Source organism: Spodoptera frugiperda, chromosome 27, assembly GCF_023101765.2.
Source record: "Spodoptera frugiperda isolate SF20-4 chromosome 27, AGI-APGP_CSIRO_Sfru_2.0, whole genome shotgun sequence".
NCBI classification, from domain to species: Eukaryota; Metazoa; Arthropoda; class Insecta; order Lepidoptera; family Noctuidae; genus Spodoptera; species Spodoptera frugiperda.
The window spans coordinates 5,045,751-5,064,460 of record NC_064238.1 but is presented as its reverse complement, the minus strand read 5'-3'; the positions used below and the strand labels follow the sequence as shown (position 1 = coordinate 5,064,460).

Sequence of the window (18,710 nt, the reverse complement as noted above, 5' to 3'; positions counted from 1 at the left end):
GAAGAAGCTAGTATTACATACAACGAAAAAAGGCTAAACCAAAGAAAATATTCCACAGATTTCACAATACTAAACACGTAGTATGCGTATTTTGAATAATTTAGTTTGTTTCGTGGAAACACACACTTCCTCTTACTCTGCCGATCTCGTTTGGGTAAACTTAGTTTGATACGTGACTACACTTTCGGAAGCATATTTTGACGAAAAAAATACTTTTCTTTGGGAGTCTGTATGTCTGTATGTCTTTGTATCAATAGACATGGTGGAAGTAAGGTTTACCTCGTAGGTAACTTTAAATACCTAACTCTACTTCAAAGATTCACTGCTGAATTTTGAGAATCTGTAAATCGAACGTAAAACCTCATCGTCAGTTGTGACCACAGACTAAATATGCAGTCATAATTTACTTACAAGCTCTATTAATAATATGTTTTTGAAACATTTTAAAACATTACATTTTTTTAAATGTGTTCAGAGGCGGAACACACGAAAGTATTTGACTGGTAGCATAGTGTTTAACTGTTATTTACTTTAAAAGTTTTCGAAGCACGTCAAGCAAGTCGTTGTTTCCTACCGGGGTGTAATCATGCTTTACTATAATTATACTCAAACTGCAACAACAAGACGTGATTTTGAAACCGTTTAAATTAATAAGCACTGTAATATCGTAACTTTACCGTACAAACAAAAGCTGGCAACGCACCTGTGACTCCTCTGGTGATGCGGGTGTCCATGGGCGGTGCTGATCGATTACCATCAGGTGACGCGTCTGTTCGTTTGCCACCTATTCCATTAAAAATACGTTACGTAATATTCTGTAAAATCTGAAATATCTACGAAGTCAAAACCTCGAGTTTCAATTACAATAACGTTTAGTAGCATTTTTTTAAACAGTCAACTATTCATAGCAATTGATACAAGTATCAATCATCATAAGACATCTGAATACATACAAATAATAACACTAAGTACATAATTAATTGTAAAAAAAAAACATCAACCATATAAGTATTCTAATTTCCCATTACAATTTACCCAACAATAAAACAAGCCAAATCTAAATATAATGAAAACGTGTTCCAAAATATTCGATGCTCGATTCAAAATGTGTCCATCCATTAGCTGTGAACAAAGAAGCCTATTAAATCAATTACCTACTGTAAATTTCTATAGGGTAGGGAGAGGGGGGGCAATTTGCATGAGCGTAGCCCAATGACGCTAATTTCGGTGGTCATTCGGTGTAATAAAATTTTATCAGACATTCGGACATCGATTACCCTTTGATCGTACGTACTTATATGGAAATTTAAAGCTTGAATTTGTATAGATTTTGGACTAAAGTAGATATATAGGACTTTTAGGATAATTTTGTAACGATCACAAGTCGTTTTCGTTCAAAATCGGGGGTGCTCATCACTATGAATACCTTGTGTTATAAATAATATATTACTTTAACTGGTCATTTACAAGAAAGATCTGTTTTGGAAGCAGCAACACAGTCATACCAGTGCTATGTATCGATAAGTAAAATGATATCCATCCTTTAGTATCATTAGGTAAAATAACAATTACGTAACCATTATCCTTCAATGAAACATATATAAATGAAAACGATTTCATTTCATGTCTGAATTACCAAAAACAGGAGTAAACAGATCGGCACCATTCTTTTGTGTTAAATGAAGTTATCGTATTGGAAGTTCGTGTCAGTTCGTCAGAGCATCGGGGGGCTTTGTCGTGTCATCACCGTGAAACTCACTCATTAGGAAAACTCCCAGGAAAATGTTGGTTTAAAGGGTACCCGCTCCATATCACCTCTTAATTGTAACACATTTTTCGATTGAGTTAACTTTGTTTTTGAACGGAGACAAATCATTTTGACAGTAAAGTCGTTAAGTATTTCAGTGATATTATTGACAAAGGATAATTGTTTAGGGTGAGATGATTGTGTTAAGATGAAAGGAGTTTATTTTTATTATTATAAACCCAGAAGTATCTACATTACATTCGCGTGTATACTGCATAAAATTGAACTGGTCTGCTCAAAGCCCGTCAACACATTTTTACAATGTCAATGGTGGTACTTTTAATATGTATCGGACAGGCCTTGATTTTAATTAAAATAAAGGGTGCAATGTAGATGTATTTATTTGACAATGGGGTGACCAAACTGCTCCCTAAAAGAGAGGAACGCTTTATGATTCATGAAAAAAACTTTATCAAAATTTAATAGCATTCCCCACTAGTAGGCAGAACGTCCAATGACTTTGATATTTTCGACGGTATTAATTAAAAAATTATAAAGCTTCCCGCGGTTCCCGCCCCGCAGCCATTGTTGGGGCCCCACAAAGCATTTATATCGCGGAAAAAGATAAATATGCGAGACGCAGGTAATTGCGTACGCTTTTATTGAGCTGTTGTTTGATTTCAAAGGCTTTTTATTGTGTACAGCGTTTATTGCCTGCATGTATTGACTTAACAGTCGAACTCTTTAATGAACAAGCTTTATTGGATTGAGTTCTTTATTACTTTTTTAAGTTGTCACTTTTCGACTATTACGTATGTTGTTGATTTAATAGTATTTTAAAAAAGTACAATATATTTTCTTATTGAAAGATCGTGTTGATTAATTGGTTCGTAATGTATCAAAAAAAAAGAGTATACCTTACGGTGTATACAGTTAGATATGATATCAAAAACAAAACAATAGAATCCGAGGCCTAATCCTAAAGAAATCTCAAAGGTAAATATTTTTTCTCATCATAATGAAACGACTGGAAGCTTTTGCGATGATTTTCCGTTACAATGTTTCCCTTAGGAAGGCGCAGGTAATTATGATTGAGCACAAAATGGGTAAAAATAAGGTGGAGTATTGTTTCAGACATAATTAGGGTTTGTGGTCCCAGCGGGCATCGCGCGCTCGCTAAATGCAAGTCATAGGAACTGCGGTACACCGTACTTTTTTAGCACGTAGGAACATTATTTTTTATGATGTGTAACTGCAGTAAGCAGTTAGGCAAGGTAATATGAGGAACAGGTTCATAGTTATTTTTGCAGAATGTTGTTTTAATTGATTGACGCGTTTTCTTCCTGACTGTATTTAAATAGTCATATTCACTCATTAATTTGGTGGTTGCCCGGAGGTTTAAGACTCCCGCTTCTCATGCATGAGGGTGCGGGTTCAAAACCTACTAACGGCAAGTACGAATGTGTCATTTCCGAGTTATCTGTACTTTCTAAGATTATTTACACACCACTGACAAACGATGAAAGAAAACATCGCGAGGAAACCTGGAGGTATAATTTCTAATTATAAGTTTGAAATCGCCAACCCACATTGAGCAAGCATGGTGATTAACGCTCAAATCCGTGCGAGAAGAGGCCTTTGGTCAGCAGTGGCTACTTATAGGCTGTTGACGTGTGTATGTGTGATTCACTTAGTAATTCGTTATAACATGTAGCGGCACCGAAAAGATCTTTAGATATTACTTCCACTTAAGAAAGTCGTATTAAATTAACATGTCTACCTTCAACCACGTTTGAACTTAACGGCAAGGAGCGTCGATTATGAATATTAATATGGCGGTGACACTCCCGGTTAGCGGTTGTACGTTAATTCGGATAGACAAACCTCTTGTGACAATAAACGTCGGCATGTACTGAGATATTTTGGATGTGTTCGGCTTTGTTACTTGGTGATAATGTTAGGCTTGTATTTAATGTTAATATTGTGATATTGTGCGGCTTTAAATGTTTTGTCAACATTGGGCGCGAATTTTCAAGTCTAACCACCAATGAATTTCATTACATATATCAGACATTCGGTATTTGAACTGACTCAAAAGTGAATTAGATGTTATACGCAAAAATCTCATTTTGTATTTGTCTAATGAATAGAAAGTACGTAGCAAGATAGATTTTTTACAAAAAATAGAGGTTTTCATAAAATACATTTGCTAACTCGAGACGAAATTGTTAATTGTATAAATTGATGATTGTATAAATGTTTAGAAGTCGAAAACTACTTCTACTAAGAGAGTATTACTTTATATTTTTGAATCCTGAATCACAGTAAGGCAGTGTGCGTAGTGTTATTTATTACATCCTGTTTGTTCAGCCAATTCAAGTCAATTCATATCCGCCGTCTTCGATCTACGTCGCCGCTAAGATAAAGCCATAATTAAGAGCCTTCTCGATCGATTAACTTAAGCCGAGTTTAAAGAGACGTTAACTCCGAGAGAAAGGTTTACTCCGGCGTGAAATGGCATTAGGTTTTCGCGCGTTTTATGCTCCTCCAGACGAGAGACGAGTCGCTAAGAAAGGGGGCTTTAATGGAAGATTGACTTAATTAGGTACCGCCTTAAATTAGCGTAAGTATTTTTGATTGATACAGCTTAAATGGATTTGTAAGTTTACAGTAAATTACGCCGGTCCCCAAGTTTCTTTTAAGGATTAGAAAACTTTTTGGTAAGTGTAAAAGGCTTCCGGATTAAGACGTTGAACTATATTTTAAAATGTTTTCAACTCTCTCTTGAAACGAACATTTTACTTCACAGTTTTAAATGAGTTTGTAACACGAAATAGAATAAAAGAAAATCAATAATTCAAGGAATTGTGAACCTTAAAGTAGGCGTTTAACTAAACCAAATAACAATAGTACAAAACATTATTACACCTTTTTGTGTAAGATTTGGAAGTAAAACATAAATTATGCGTAGAAATTATAATAGAAACAGAAATTAATAATAAAAATATAGTGTTGACCTCACCAAACGCAATAGTTGGCACGTGCTCAAACACTTTCCGTGTTAAATGGTAGTTAGAAATTACTTTTGTAATTAAATCAAGCATTCTTTTCAAAGTTACGTATTAATAATTTAGTAAAGGCTTTGACAGGGCAATTCCGTCTCGAGTACTTGCTACCCTCCTGTTTATGTTGAGAGGTGAATAGGGCTGTGACGAGATTGATCGAGTTGTTTGTGTAATTTTATTAATCGAAGTTATTATTCCTTTTGTGTTCTTAATTTATTCAGATTTAGTGGAGGTGATTTTTTGACGAATTGTTTCTTAGTAAGCTGTTAGAATTCTTTTTTATAATCCCTTACATTCATATAGTTCTTTTTTATACGAGTGGCACCCCTGTTATTCATTGGGTGTGCAGATTTGTAATTGTGTATAAGTCTTAGGTAACAAATACGAAGTTCTACATTTAATAGCCAGTAGGGAAAATCTATTTTTGGGGGAATGCGATTTCAATTAGCCAGTTTCGTGTGTCTTAAACGACAGTTCCTAATACTACGAGTACTCGTATTTATTGCACTACCTATAGATATATCTACGAACGATGCAATCAGCCGTCAATACAACATAGACAGGTATAAATAAATAATGTGACATCATTTCACGTTCCCATCACTACGATTTATGTTGCGTGACGTTTCCCGGCGATGTTATGAATCGGCGGCGACGTAAATGCTGTTCCAAATGTCAGTTTGACCTTATGCTAAGTGGCGGTGTAGCGGGCCGCCCCTGAATTATTTGACAAGTACTGTTTGATCTTTACAGGCTGCCCTTTCATATGATTGCTGTCATTTTGCCCGTAAAGTGGTGTCAGTGTCTGTCTGTAACCTGTATTATTAATAACGTGGCTTGTGTACCTTTGAGGTTTTAGGTAGATGGTAATTGATAGGGAGGTTATCTATCAGCTGCTGCTCGTACTTGCTATTCAAGATAATTGAGGATTGGTGGCTACGTTGATTGGAGACACGGCTTTAATCGGGTGAAAACTGTTTATATAACGATGAATATTTGTATCATTTTAATAATATGTTTTTTGTGATATAGCCGGTAAACGAGCAAAAGGATCACCTCATGGTAACAATTGCCGCCGCTCATTGACATCTGAATCACCAAGGGCATTAGAAGTGCGTTGCCGGCCTTTTAGGGGTTAGGAGTTTAAGGGTTGTTGGGGAATAGGGGATTGGGCTTCACTCATACAATGCAAGCTATCACTTCGGTCGAGAAGGCCCATTCGTGCCGAAGCATGGCTCCCACACTAATATTCACTCCCATGTTAATTAATTTCAAAAGACTTATTTCCATCACCCTTTAATCTCAGTTTAGAACCAGAATCATACATTTACAAACTTCTAAACAAAACAGAGGACTTTTTTAAAGTTCCCTATTATAATTTTGTTGCGTCTTGCATTTACATTTTTGTGCAGATTATTTATTCCGAAGTGAAGAGAATCATTAGCTCGCAGGTGGACTTAATGTGCTTGTTATACTTTTGGCACGAAATTGTATTTTAAAAGGGAAATTACAATACTGTTACCTAATTTTTTTATCTCATAAAAATAGGTATGAGTTAAAATCTTTTATTCTTTCATTATTGCTACTTAAAGCCTATAGGTTATAGGTAGACGTCTCATCTATAAATCTCAGTATAACCTAAATGATAATATCGTATTGATGTCTCTGATGTTATTGTAGACAGATTAGTCGCATAACTCGTACAGCATGAAGTGTAACCTTTTAAGCGAAACGCACCGGAGGCTCATTTACCCCCTTACTAATCTTCCCAATCACCGATTCCCCAACAATCCTTAAATTCTTAACCCTCAAAAGGCCGGCAACGCACTTGTAACGCGTCTGGTGTTTCGGGTGTCCATGGACGGTGGCGATTGCTTACCATCAGGTAATCCGTCTGCTCATTTACCGGCTCATAAAAGCTTATCTTTTATCTATCATCGAAGAACATACAATTACAATTTAAAACTATGAACATACTTAGTTCGGGTCTGTAGTTAGTACAGAACACTCATTTACGTGCGTAACTGATGTAAGTCACAGTCCGAATTCTTGGGGAGCTCGTTAAGGGTCGTTTCATACGTCCGATACGGGACGGGTCGGAAACGGCGCGACTATCGCCGACCGCCACGACAGTTTCTATTCAAATTAGTTGCGATTCAACCGCACTTTGCGGTAGACTTAAATTCTTTAGTACAAGTCCATTACTGGTTTTGTAAGGACTTCTTTTCAGTTGTGTCTGTGTAATGTTTCAATGGATGGTATTCTTATCTATATTATCATGAAGTTAAATGATAATAGTGTTCTAGGGACGCCTGAGCTCTAGACGACAACGTCACTGCTTCCGGACGTCGCGTCGTCGTGTTGTTCAAAATGCGTGCAAACCAAAGTTTTGTTCGAGTGAAGATTTTGATAATAATTTATCTTTGTGTAGGACATAGTTGGAATTTACTCGTATTAGGTAAATTAAGATATAAAGCTAAAGAGATTGTTTGTTTGTCTGAACGTGCTAATCTCGTGAACTACTGGTTCGATTTGAAAACAATATTTTTGAGTTGAATAGTCCAGTTATCAAGTTAAAACATCACGCTACGACCAATAGGAGCCGAGTAGAGTGCTTGAAGCCACGTGGAAGAGGCTGGTGTGATGTTTTGGTGTTTTTTAAAACCGCGACATGAGTAGACATTTAATATGTAGTAACGTTGCAACGAATATTTTTGTAAAAACAGTGAATAATGATCACTGTAGCTACCAACAAACTGTAACGTTATTATTTAAGGGTCACATTGGTTACGATAACATTGTTTTTATAAATATTTCTGATAGAGCTACTTTTATATTTATTATTGGCATTCTTATCTACTCACAATCACTTTAACTTTAAAATTACCTGATTAATCAAACTTGTGATACACATATAATTATATAATCATGTAAATGAAGTCCCACTGGTTGCTTTAAACATTATAATCTAACTACCTTTAGTTAGATCTGCTAATCCTTATTAGCAGAAGCGTATATCATGTAGTGACGTGAACATTTAATTAACAAACCACTTTCACAAATTGCAATAACGGTGACTCAATCCCGGGATAATAATCAAATTAAAAAAATACCATTATTAGCCAACCCGAACTGAAAAGTCAAACAGACCTTTTGTACTTCCCATACAAAAATTACTGCAAGTGCTGACAGTCGGACCCAAAGCCATGTATGTGTTCGCCAATTGCGGTCATAAGGACCGCTCGACGGACGAGTTAGTTATAATGCGTAGTAAAAGTAACTAATGCGATTTCTTTCATAACAAGTTACGTGACTTGTTTTACTTGTTCTAGGAGGTGGTTAGAAATTTCACCGACTTTCATATGCCTTCGATAGCTCAGTTGGTAGAGCGGTGGACTGTAGATGTAAAACAATTGATATCCATAGGTCGCTGGTTCAAATCCGGCTCGAAGGAATCTTTTTGCATCTGTAATTTGAATATTTTTCTGATATTTTTATCTGTTTTTTATGCTTGAAATAAATTACGGAACCATGGTAGACATGTTTTGCGTTTTTGTTAAGGGTAGAATAAAAGTAGAATCAATGGTAATTTAATAAAAAATGTGAGTAATATTAAATTACATTTCTTTAAATCAACTTTGATCAATAAACGACATATGTATAACCATCTATTACACTCGACTGTCAAAGGTTTATTTCTAAGCCTCAAGCTTATGTCTTTGTAATTATAAGTATTGTATGAAAAAATAAACAAACAAACATAATAAAAAAAATATTCCTTCGAGCCGGATTTGAACCAGCGACCTATGGATAACAATTACTATTTACATCTACAGTCCACCGCTCTACCAACTGAGCTATCGAAGGCTTGACAACACACTCGAAATAAGCGACCACAACATTACATATTATGCAATTGGTCTACGTAAGAGTTGCACTACTGCGGTGAAGGTAAGTCACGCATAAGTTACCAAATGGAGTGCTAACTTGCGACCCGCTCATAAGCACGTATTCTTTCTAGTAGCCTATGCATTGATAAATGTAATCTGTGATTAAAACAATGAGAATGTCCTAATCGACTGGCGTATGTCAGGGATTTATGTACACATAATATGTAAACTAATGTTTATAGTATATTGAAAATGAATAGCCAGTCGTTCTGTTACCGCGCTTATAAGTCATACATGTGGCACTCCATTTATTAATATGCAGTGACTTAAGAAACGACGTAGAAAGACAAGATATAGTATAAAAGTTTGTACTTTTACTTATAAAAATGATTTTACAGAAATGAAAATCCACCGCTCTATAGACTGAACTATTGAAGGTTTTACCATTCCTATTCTTCGCAATAAAAAGTACGTGAAAATAAATACATAGGTATATAAAAAAAATATTCCTTCGAGCCGGATTTGAACCAGCGACCTATGGATAACAATCACTATTTACATCTACAGTCCACCGCTCTACCAACTGAGCTATCGAAGGCTTGACAACAAACTCGAAATAAGCGACTACAACATTACATATTATGCAATTGGCCTACGTAAGAGTTGCACCACTGCGGAGAAGGTAAGCCACGCACACGTTACCAAATGGAGTGCTAACTTGCGACCCGCTCGTAAGCACGAATTCTTTATGGTAGCGTATGCATTGATAAATGTAATCTGTGACCAAAACAATCAGAAAGTCCTAATCGACTGACATATATCAGGGATCTATGTACACGTATGTAAACTGATGTTTTTAGTATATTAAAAACGAATGGCCAGTCGGTCTGTTACCGCGCTTATAAGTCACGTGGCACTCCATTTATAAATATACAGTGAACTAAGAAACATAAGACAAGACATAGAATTTATAGAAGTTTGTAGGCACGTTTATATAAAAAAAAAACATCGAAATAATAGTCTACTGCTCTATCGACTGAACTATTGACGCTTGTACCATTCCTCCATTTAAAAGTACGTTCCTATATATAAAGTACGTGAAAATATATACCTATATTTAAAAAAAATATTCCTTCGAGCCGGATTTGAACCAGCGACCTATGGATAACAATTACTATTTACATCTACAGTCCACCGCTCTACCAACTGAGCTATCGAAGGCTTGACAACATTCTCGAAATAAGCGACCACAACATTACATATTATGCAATTGGTCTACGTAAGAGCTGCACTACTGCCGTAGCGGTGAAGTTAAGTAATAAAAACTCCTTCGAGTTGGATTTGAACCAGATACCTATGGATTTCAGCAATTCCACAGCTATCCACCGATCAAAAGCTCATTTTTAGGCGAAAAAAAATGCGTACAAAAGAACCAAAAAAAAAATTCCTTCGAGCCGGATTTGAACCAGCGACCTATGGATAACAATCGTTTTACATCTACAGTCCACCGCTCTACCAACTGAGCTATCGAAGGCTTGTTGGATAGTGCGAAATAACATACCACTAAGTTACCGTACTAAGTAAAATGTTAAGTAACCCAGTAAGGTGAAAGGTGCTCTAGTTGGGTGTGTGGACGCAACTGGGCGAAAGTCTGCGTAAGTGTGCGAGTGTGTGCGTGAACGCATAATCTGGCCTTGCCCAAGGTAGTGACGTCGTTTGTTAATCAGATGTAATATAACATAGTATGTTTTCAATTTGGAAAGCGTAAGTACAAATGCTGATGGTAGCCATAGGTTTTACTGGTTACGTGTGAGTCTTCTAGCAAATTAATTGGACTTAATTGTATATTTCTAATGATTTTCAGGCACTGTAATTTATTAGCCTATCTTTAAACGACTGCACCTTTTTAATATCATCATAATTTGAATACTATCTCACTGAATACATCCGAAAATGATTTAACAAAACCAGGATAGTAATAACAATCACGTAGAGAGATAAGACGGTGCTATTTCAACACCACTTCGGTTTTACTGCACCTTGCACCGCACCCTTGTCAAATCCTCCATATTATTTGCATATTAATTGAGTATTCTGGTTTTAGGAACGTCGCAGGGATCCTAACGTCGGGGTAAAGCCGCTTTACAACCGCGACACCGTGGGATTGGATAGCATTCTCAAGTTCTAATGAATACTTCGACGTACCTGATTAGCGTGTGCGCTTTGCCTATATCTTAGTCTGAGGTAACTTTGTAAAGCGGGGATTGTCAGGGGAAATGTGTGTATTTTCTAGAGGTTTGTGATATGGAGTGTGATTTGCGTTGTGTTGGGTTTGACATTACCATGTTCTATAAGTTAATATGTAAGTATTAAAAGTATGTACTAAAATTTCTCCAATGGATTTGCATTCTTCTACTTGATGTGAGGTTGAGGTTTAAAATAATATAACAATAAAAAAGTTAATTTATTTATTTCTCTCCACAAACCAAGTACAAATAAAAAGACCTGAAATACAATTCCAGATTTAGTAAATACACGTATGTTTTCATTTAATTTGATATTAAGACATTAAAATCGTGGAACACTTGGTGAACGGTCGCGGTCGTTAATGACAGGCTATTGTTTTACGTGCGATTTTTGTTGGTTTAAGTGTGTTGTCAAACAAAAGTATACTTTCGGTTTTATTGAATGAATTTTAATAACGATAAAAAATTACATGGCATTTAATGTAAATAATTACAAACCTCATCTTTCACAAGGAACAACGTAAACACATCAACAAACCTGCCAAGATTTCACTCGGGGGACAATTTAAGCAACTAGGAAACTATTGTGTCGGCAGACATACTCAACTTCTAACTTATGCGACAGTTCCTCAACAATAATAGCAGCGGGAACGAAACTATTTAGCGAGTTTACTCCGTCAATAGAGGGCGCCACCTCGACGGGAAGGAATAATTCATTTAGCTAGAATTAACTTGCGAACTTCGCGCCGCGAATCTCCTGAGTCGCGTCGCACGTCTTTAAATATGTTCATTGTTCATATTATTATAGTGCTGGGGTATTATTGCGAAAGATTTTGTTGATAATATTGTAAAACTTCTTAGTAAAATGCAGTATCCAGGAATCTGAATGAAACTAATAGGATTTTTATAGTGCTACAGTTATGAGACTGGTGTCTGTTAAATGTTAAACTTGGGTTACAGATCATCAGGCCCGGAGACATTGAACAAGACAAACATGGATATATATCTTATCTTGTAGTCTACAGCACTGAAACAGTTGGAGTACAGTTCGATATAGCATTTAGATATTTTTTAAATTAATTTACTCTTTAATTTTAGGTACAGCTTACTGACAAATACATTAAAATTACAGTAACAAAATCACATTCATTTTTCGATATCAAAATAAATATTGTTTGTAAACGTTTTAACGTCATAGCTTCATGTTATCAGTTGCAATAACATGCACACTGATTGCTTCACACTTTACATGTATTTGAGTGATTATGTTATTATTTGTTTATGTAACAACACCTACTATTTTTGTCATGACACCAATGCACATGTATTTTACTTATGTTTTAGCACGCTATTTATTTAACTGCTAAAAATGTAGAGATAATTGTAATGTTTGTGCTCAGTAATAAATGTATAAATGATAGTTTCGATCAGGAAAAGAAATATTGTTTCATGCAACGTCACACCTTTTATCCCCGAAGGGGGTAGGCAAAGGTGCACATTACGGCACGTAATGCCACTGTACAATGTACATACACTTTTCACCATTTGTGTTATTAGTTCCATGTAACAACGAGTGAGCCCAGTTCATGGCAATAAGCCATGAACTGGGCACAATTCTAGACTCCATGCTACAACTACTGAGAAATAAAATCGAAAAACTAAAAAAAAACCAGCAGCCAGGGCCCGACCCGAGAATCATACCCGAAAACCCTGGCCTGACAGTCGCACTTGGGACCACTCGACCAACGAGACACTCATCAGCAGCAATATTGTTTATATCGAAGTTATTTTTGCAGCTACCAGTCATTATTACTAAAACTTTCAAATACAAATAATACTTTACTTCAACTTGTACCATAAGAATGGTCTTAACATGGGTTCAGCAATAAAAATACGTTCAATAAACCCTTAAGCAAATGTTTATGTTTTGAAAACAATTTTATTATGTCGTCGTTATTATAATGTTGACTGTCATGTCTCACATACTTATATTGTGTTGTGTCATAATCGTGTTTCATGGCGAGGCGGCGACGAGAAGCTCTGCTTGCGGTTCCCGTAAACTTAGGGCTGGTAGGACTGACTTCTTATTTTAAAGTAGGTTTTGAAATTTTGTTTTTGTTTGTCGTAATTTTACAAAAGGTCAATTCATTCCTAATCATTTAATTGTTTGAATGGTAATACATGTTTTTTTTTGTTTCTAGTGTACAATACATAAATTAAATCGAATGACAGATGCAACACAAATTCAGTGATTTACGTGTAATATTATTAGGTTATGTCTTAACAAAGCTTAGTATAATTACAATAAATAAATTAATATGTATCTCCTATTGTATGACATAAAAATAACAAGAATAAAATTTGATTAGGCCATGAAAAGAAGTAAAAACGGTGTTTAAACAAGACGCGGACTAAAGGACCAAAACATTGTGCTAATAAGGACCAAAATATAAACTTTACTTTTATACCAGAACATGTTTATAAATAAATATTTATTCCTTCATGTTGCGACCCTACTGTAAACCCACCCTGACATTCACTTAATTACATAGATTACAAGTTGACATTTTCGTTGGCCACGATTTAAACTTGACTGATATGGATTATCCATATCCATTGCGATGGGTTAATCTAGTGTTTGTTGTTTAGTACTTTTATCGCAGGAAAACAGCGGAGTCTAGTATGTGTTGTTTTTCTAATATAGCTACTTACGTATGTGTTTTCATTTCTCGATGTGCACAAAAATATATTTAAAGAGTTTAGATATTTGTAGTTTGAGATCGTCCCTTGTTTTGAATGTTTTCCTTGAATAATATTTTGTGACATGGTAATGAAACAATGATTTTCTGGAAAGTCATTTAATTAAGTACTCAACTTTAATTTTAATCAATTTTACATGTTAACTCATGCTTAAGCTCGTGCATCATATTTAATTATTCTAAAAGTAACAAAGCATTTATAAATGGATGATCATTTCGTTATACCTTGAAAGCTTCAAGCTGTCAAGCCAAATATTAATCAAAGTCGAAACAGACTAGTACGCATATGAATATATGGAAGCTTTTTAATTATAAACGACCGTAATGATCATTTTTCATTCTTAATTGCCGTTTTCCTACATTTTACCTAATCACCATTATCCGAGTAAACATAACTGTTGGGGTTTTCACTGAGTTGTTTTATAAAATTAATTCGTATTACATTGTTTACATGTAAAAAGGTTGGAATACATTATACAGATAGTACGTTCAATGTTGATAGTTTGCAAACAGCAATAAAAAGCGTTTGTTTTGGGGTTGGTGGCGTTGATTTTAGATACATGAATATTCCGAGCTGTTTGGCATTCACGCCGCAGAGGCGGTATCTAAACACCGGGAGTGCAATAAAACTAAGCACATGACAATCCGACGAGCAATAAAACTCGACGCGATCGCATGAAGTTACATGGCTGTTGCCTGAAGAGCTGGTGACGTCACTTCGCTTTCATATCACGAGCCTAAACCCCGCTTACTGTGCGGTGCTCCCAAGTAGCGTCGCGACGCTCTACGACAACGCTTTTGAATAAGTGCTGTGACATTTCTTATCGATGATTTTAATGTTATATGTAGGTAATTTTTACCCAAACTTTGCTTGAGTAAAACGTATTCCATATTCTTTAACTAACTAAAATTAGGTATATTACAAGTAAATAAAACCATGAATGCCTATAGATTTTTTATGCTCAAAGATTTTTTAAAAATTAAATGTTAGGTTTGATAAATAACACAAACAATTATTTCTTCCTTCAAATTATTTAATATCGTATATTTTTAAATCCCCAAGCCATACAAATTTACAATACAATTCAACGCAATAATACAATTGAAACCAACTAACAATAAGGACCATTGAAATCACAAGAACAAGTTAGAAAGGTATCGATACGACATGCGCCCATCCCTAAACGTTACCGTGTTTGTAAAGGCATATCCCTATAGAACAACACCACCTGACACCATTATGCTATTATAATATTTTGCTACTCAGCCTCCTGATGTCTTCTTGACGACGCAGTGAATACCAAATTCATGTACAGAGAGAACCCTTCGAACAACGTTTCTTTGATTTTGTTTCACGAATCAAATTTATTGGCAATTGTATTTGTATTTGATATTGGTGGTGTTTAAATGACATCGTAAAGTTCATTTTATTGTGACAGGTCCTTATATCCGAATTTGTGCAAGGGTGTTTGAGGCAAGAACAGTTGAATGCCGATTGGTATCGATGAAGGGTTCAAAATTCAAAAGTAAATCCCGTGGTTTTAAATAAGTCTGCATAAAAAATAGGAGTTATTTTTTGTTCTCTTATATGTGTGTATATTCATATAAGCAAGTTATATTGGATAAGATTAAGATTTAAATGTATAATATAATATATTTTTTAATAAAACTTAAAACTGTTTGCTTTTTTCAGAAAGGGACATTTTTATATCTTTGGACCCTGAATGCAGTTACTTAATTATAGAGAAATATAAAAAATAATATAACAATGTCACAGTCTTAATATAATAAAAGTAAATAACTATATTTTTATTCTTTTCACAATACTTCCTCATAGAGGTTCGCCCATACCAATTTCTAGGGCGTTCGATGACAAAAGTTGAAAAAATATCTGGCATTGTAAAACTTTGGCGCATGTTTCTACGTTTGCACGCATTTATTTTTTATTGTGAGGGTTCGAATCCAGCGGCTGGATTTTTGTTTAAAATTGCATTTTTATATTTGGAACGCGACCCGCGACCGACATGGCGGGTGACAAATACGGGCAACGCTGCCATGAATGACAATTGAAGAGATATTTTTGTAAAGACGCGCCGATTTTTATTTTTATGCGAAAGAAATTGTGCTCATAAAAATGGTGTTGAAATGATGAGTGTCATTTTTCACTGTCGACGGGATGTCTCTTTATGGGGCTATTGTGTCTACATGATAAAAAACCTTGTTTTTAAACGTACCTGCCATCAATAAGGGGAAAGTATTTATGGTGAATATTTCATTGCATTGGCTGTTTTGTTTGGTCCTTTCTTCGTTGAAAGGACCAGTAAATATTTTCACATTAAAATGAAAGATGTTTTATTTTATAAAGATAATTTACGTTTGAAACAACTATACCTTGAAATGATTATATTAAATAATAATACATAATTTCAATCTCATTATTATGTTTTTTTTTTAATAATACATATTAGATTACAGTAATTATACCTTCGGAAGGCACATTAAGCTTGTTCCAATGAAGCTGCAACACTGTAGTGCACAGATATGCGAGGAATTTGCGCACATGGTGCTGGGTTACACTGGACACTTTCGTACACAATTGTTTTCCACGAGTCTATCTTGATTTCTTTCTATATTCGCCGATTTGTGGTGTTATTCAGTGACCGACCAAGAATCAGTTAAATAATGTGAAATACGAAATTTGAATAAAATTATTTCAACTCTATTATTTTCTTAATCGAGAAACTATCTTTTCTATTGTAGTAGTCCATCATTTTTGTACTTAAACACCTTTTAATATCAAACAGAATATCACGAAAATTCATTTTTGTTTCATGTTTACTCAACCTGGTCCTAATGTTACATCTCAACGGTTACTCCCCAAACCTTTTGTCCGCGACAGTACCCCTGCATATTCCTAAGCTCCAACGGATACATTTGATTAACCTGACTAGACAGGCTTCATTGATTTACAGTTTGGCATCTACTTTAATCCTAAGCCAATATCCAGTTGCTAACTAGATATGGCATGCGTATCTACATAGCTCCCTAATTTAGTTATCCAAAATGTATAATGTATACTCACTACCTATAGGTACCAAGTTGGAGACATTTTATGTGAGGGGATATCGCTACAGGTACTTAACTTTGCTCTTTCTAACGTACTTTTGTTACGGATTTTCAAATTGATGAGAAAGCAGATTTTGTTGACAATGATGATACTTTTCGTATTTTTTTTAATTGTAAGTACTTTACAGTAATAAATATAATATTGCACCGTTCGTATTAATCCCAATAACGGTAACAAATGAGACCATTAACGTTAATTAATTGTATTTATTTTCCACGAACGAATTAATCGGCCGTCATTGTAAATTGTTCGAATGATTTTATCACTTTGAAAACAATGCTTTTGGCAAGTATGAGGTGTGATGCACAATAAAATTATTTATGTTGTTTCCGTCAGTGCCGACAGTGAATCTGGATATGATTCGTTTAATCGAATGTAAGCTCGGTAAAAACGACCGATGCTGGACATTAATCGCCCGTTAGCGACGCATTATTCACGGGCACGCGTTGCACCGAACCAACCACCCTGTATCACCCCTTTAACGCACGCACTCTGCACACACGTATCGACCATCCCATACAAAGCATTCCAAACCTTATCTACCACAACATTCAACCCAATTTAGAACAACAACAAAGTAAACTTACACGCACAATGGCATACAAGATCGTTTAACTAATCCAAGCCAATATATTCTCTATTTCCCAATGAATAAAATTAATACCTTTTTAAATTCTGCACATATGACCGTTTGTAACTGTTTGATAACGCTTTAGTGGCACTATTGTGTTGGTTAGACTGTAGGACCATTCTGAACTTTATTTTTAGACCGTTTAGGTGCAAATTGGGAATAAGCTTTGTATTGTCAAATATTATAAATGCAGATAGAATAATGTATAGCATTGATAATGGCAATATCAATAGCCACAGTTGCATTCGACAATTAATTATTTGCAAACAATATCAGAGGTCATGCTCATAAATGGCTTGCTTTTGATATACCTAGACGCTTGATTCAATATTGATATTAGTTAATGATACTGTATTACTGAGGCTCATAATCGCATTAATGACGTATATTGGTAATATATTAATTGACCAATTAAGGCAATTAATATATTACTAACAGCTATATGGGTCATTGACCACGAGAGTGTTGTGATACTGCAGACATTGATACTAGAGATTTGTGACACATAGAACAATGAATGTTTTCTTTTTATTTATTTCGTTCTCATCTTCTTTTTAACCCAGATAAGCCTACCGTTCCATATTTAAGATAGTCCAAATACAAAAACAAATATTCATCTACCAACTAAAGTTGCTAATGTTATTCTTTGTGTTAAATAGTACCTAATAAAAATTGTTTCAGGTTTATCAGGGTTAAGATAGTTTAACGACAATTTTAACATTATGTAGTAAGATTTTGTTTAGAATGGATACTGTTTTGTATGGAGTAGTCAATTGTTTTTTGGTTTTTAACTGTCTAAGCACAAAATAGCATAGAGCATAGAGTAAAGAATCTTGCTCAGTGTTTATTATTAGGCTCGCCTTTATTTAGCAAGATTATATCTAAAAAAAACTTGATAAGTACCTACCTACATTTAATTTAATGCTTGATTTTCAGCACCTGTTGGCTACAGCATACTGTCAAAGTATAATAAGACTACGTTAAAAGTTAGGTATGCAATGTATTTAATCAAATAATTAAATTAAGGAATCTGAAAATATGAAATTATCAGCTCTAACAAAACATGTATAGAGAGAGAAACACTATTCACAAAACTATTTCCAAAAATAGTGTTGTACCACGTTACCATGATAGGTAGAAGTGCGTAAACCGATCGACGCGTGTGATGGAGCAGAAGGCTTCCACTCGATGGAGCGTGAAGATACCGCGATAGTTCGCTCCACTACCTCACTGTGGACACCTCCT

At 35.1% G+C, this 18,710-nt stretch overlaps 5 non-coding genes across 5 annotated transcripts; 1 reads left to right on the top strand and 4 right to left on the bottom strand.

The window, feature by feature from the left end:
* Nucleotides 1-8,177: 8,177 nt before the first annotated feature.
* Trnay-gua (transfer RNA tyrosine (anticodon GUA)) lies at nucleotides 8,178-8,266 on the top strand. The gene is given in 2 exon segments: nucleotides 8,178-8,214; nucleotides 8,231-8,266. It is a non-coding gene; the product is annotated as a tRNA-Tyr (tRNA).
* Nucleotides 8,267-8,588: 322 nt separating this feature from the next.
* Nucleotides 8,589-8,679, bottom strand: Trnay-gua (transfer RNA tyrosine (anticodon GUA)). Its single transcript is given in 2 exon segments — nucleotides 8,589-8,624; nucleotides 8,643-8,679. It is a non-coding gene; the product is annotated as a tRNA-Tyr (tRNA).
* A 530-nt stretch (nucleotides 8,680-9,209) lies between these two features.
* Trnay-gua (transfer RNA tyrosine (anticodon GUA)) lies at nucleotides 9,210-9,300 on the bottom strand. The gene is given in 2 exon segments: nucleotides 9,210-9,245; nucleotides 9,264-9,300. It is a non-coding gene; the product is annotated as a tRNA-Tyr (tRNA).
* A 532-nt stretch (nucleotides 9,301-9,832) lies between these two features.
* Trnay-gua (transfer RNA tyrosine (anticodon GUA)) lies at nucleotides 9,833-9,923 on the bottom strand. Its single transcript is given in 2 exon segments — nucleotides 9,833-9,868; nucleotides 9,887-9,923. It is a non-coding gene; the product is annotated as a tRNA-Tyr (tRNA).
* Nucleotides 9,924-10,147: 224 nt separating this feature from the next.
* Nucleotides 10,148-10,236, bottom strand: Trnay-gua (transfer RNA tyrosine (anticodon GUA)). The gene is given in 2 exon segments: nucleotides 10,148-10,183; nucleotides 10,200-10,236. It is a non-coding gene; the product is annotated as a tRNA-Tyr (tRNA).
* Between the last annotated feature and the right edge of the window lie 8,474 nt (nucleotides 10,237-18,710).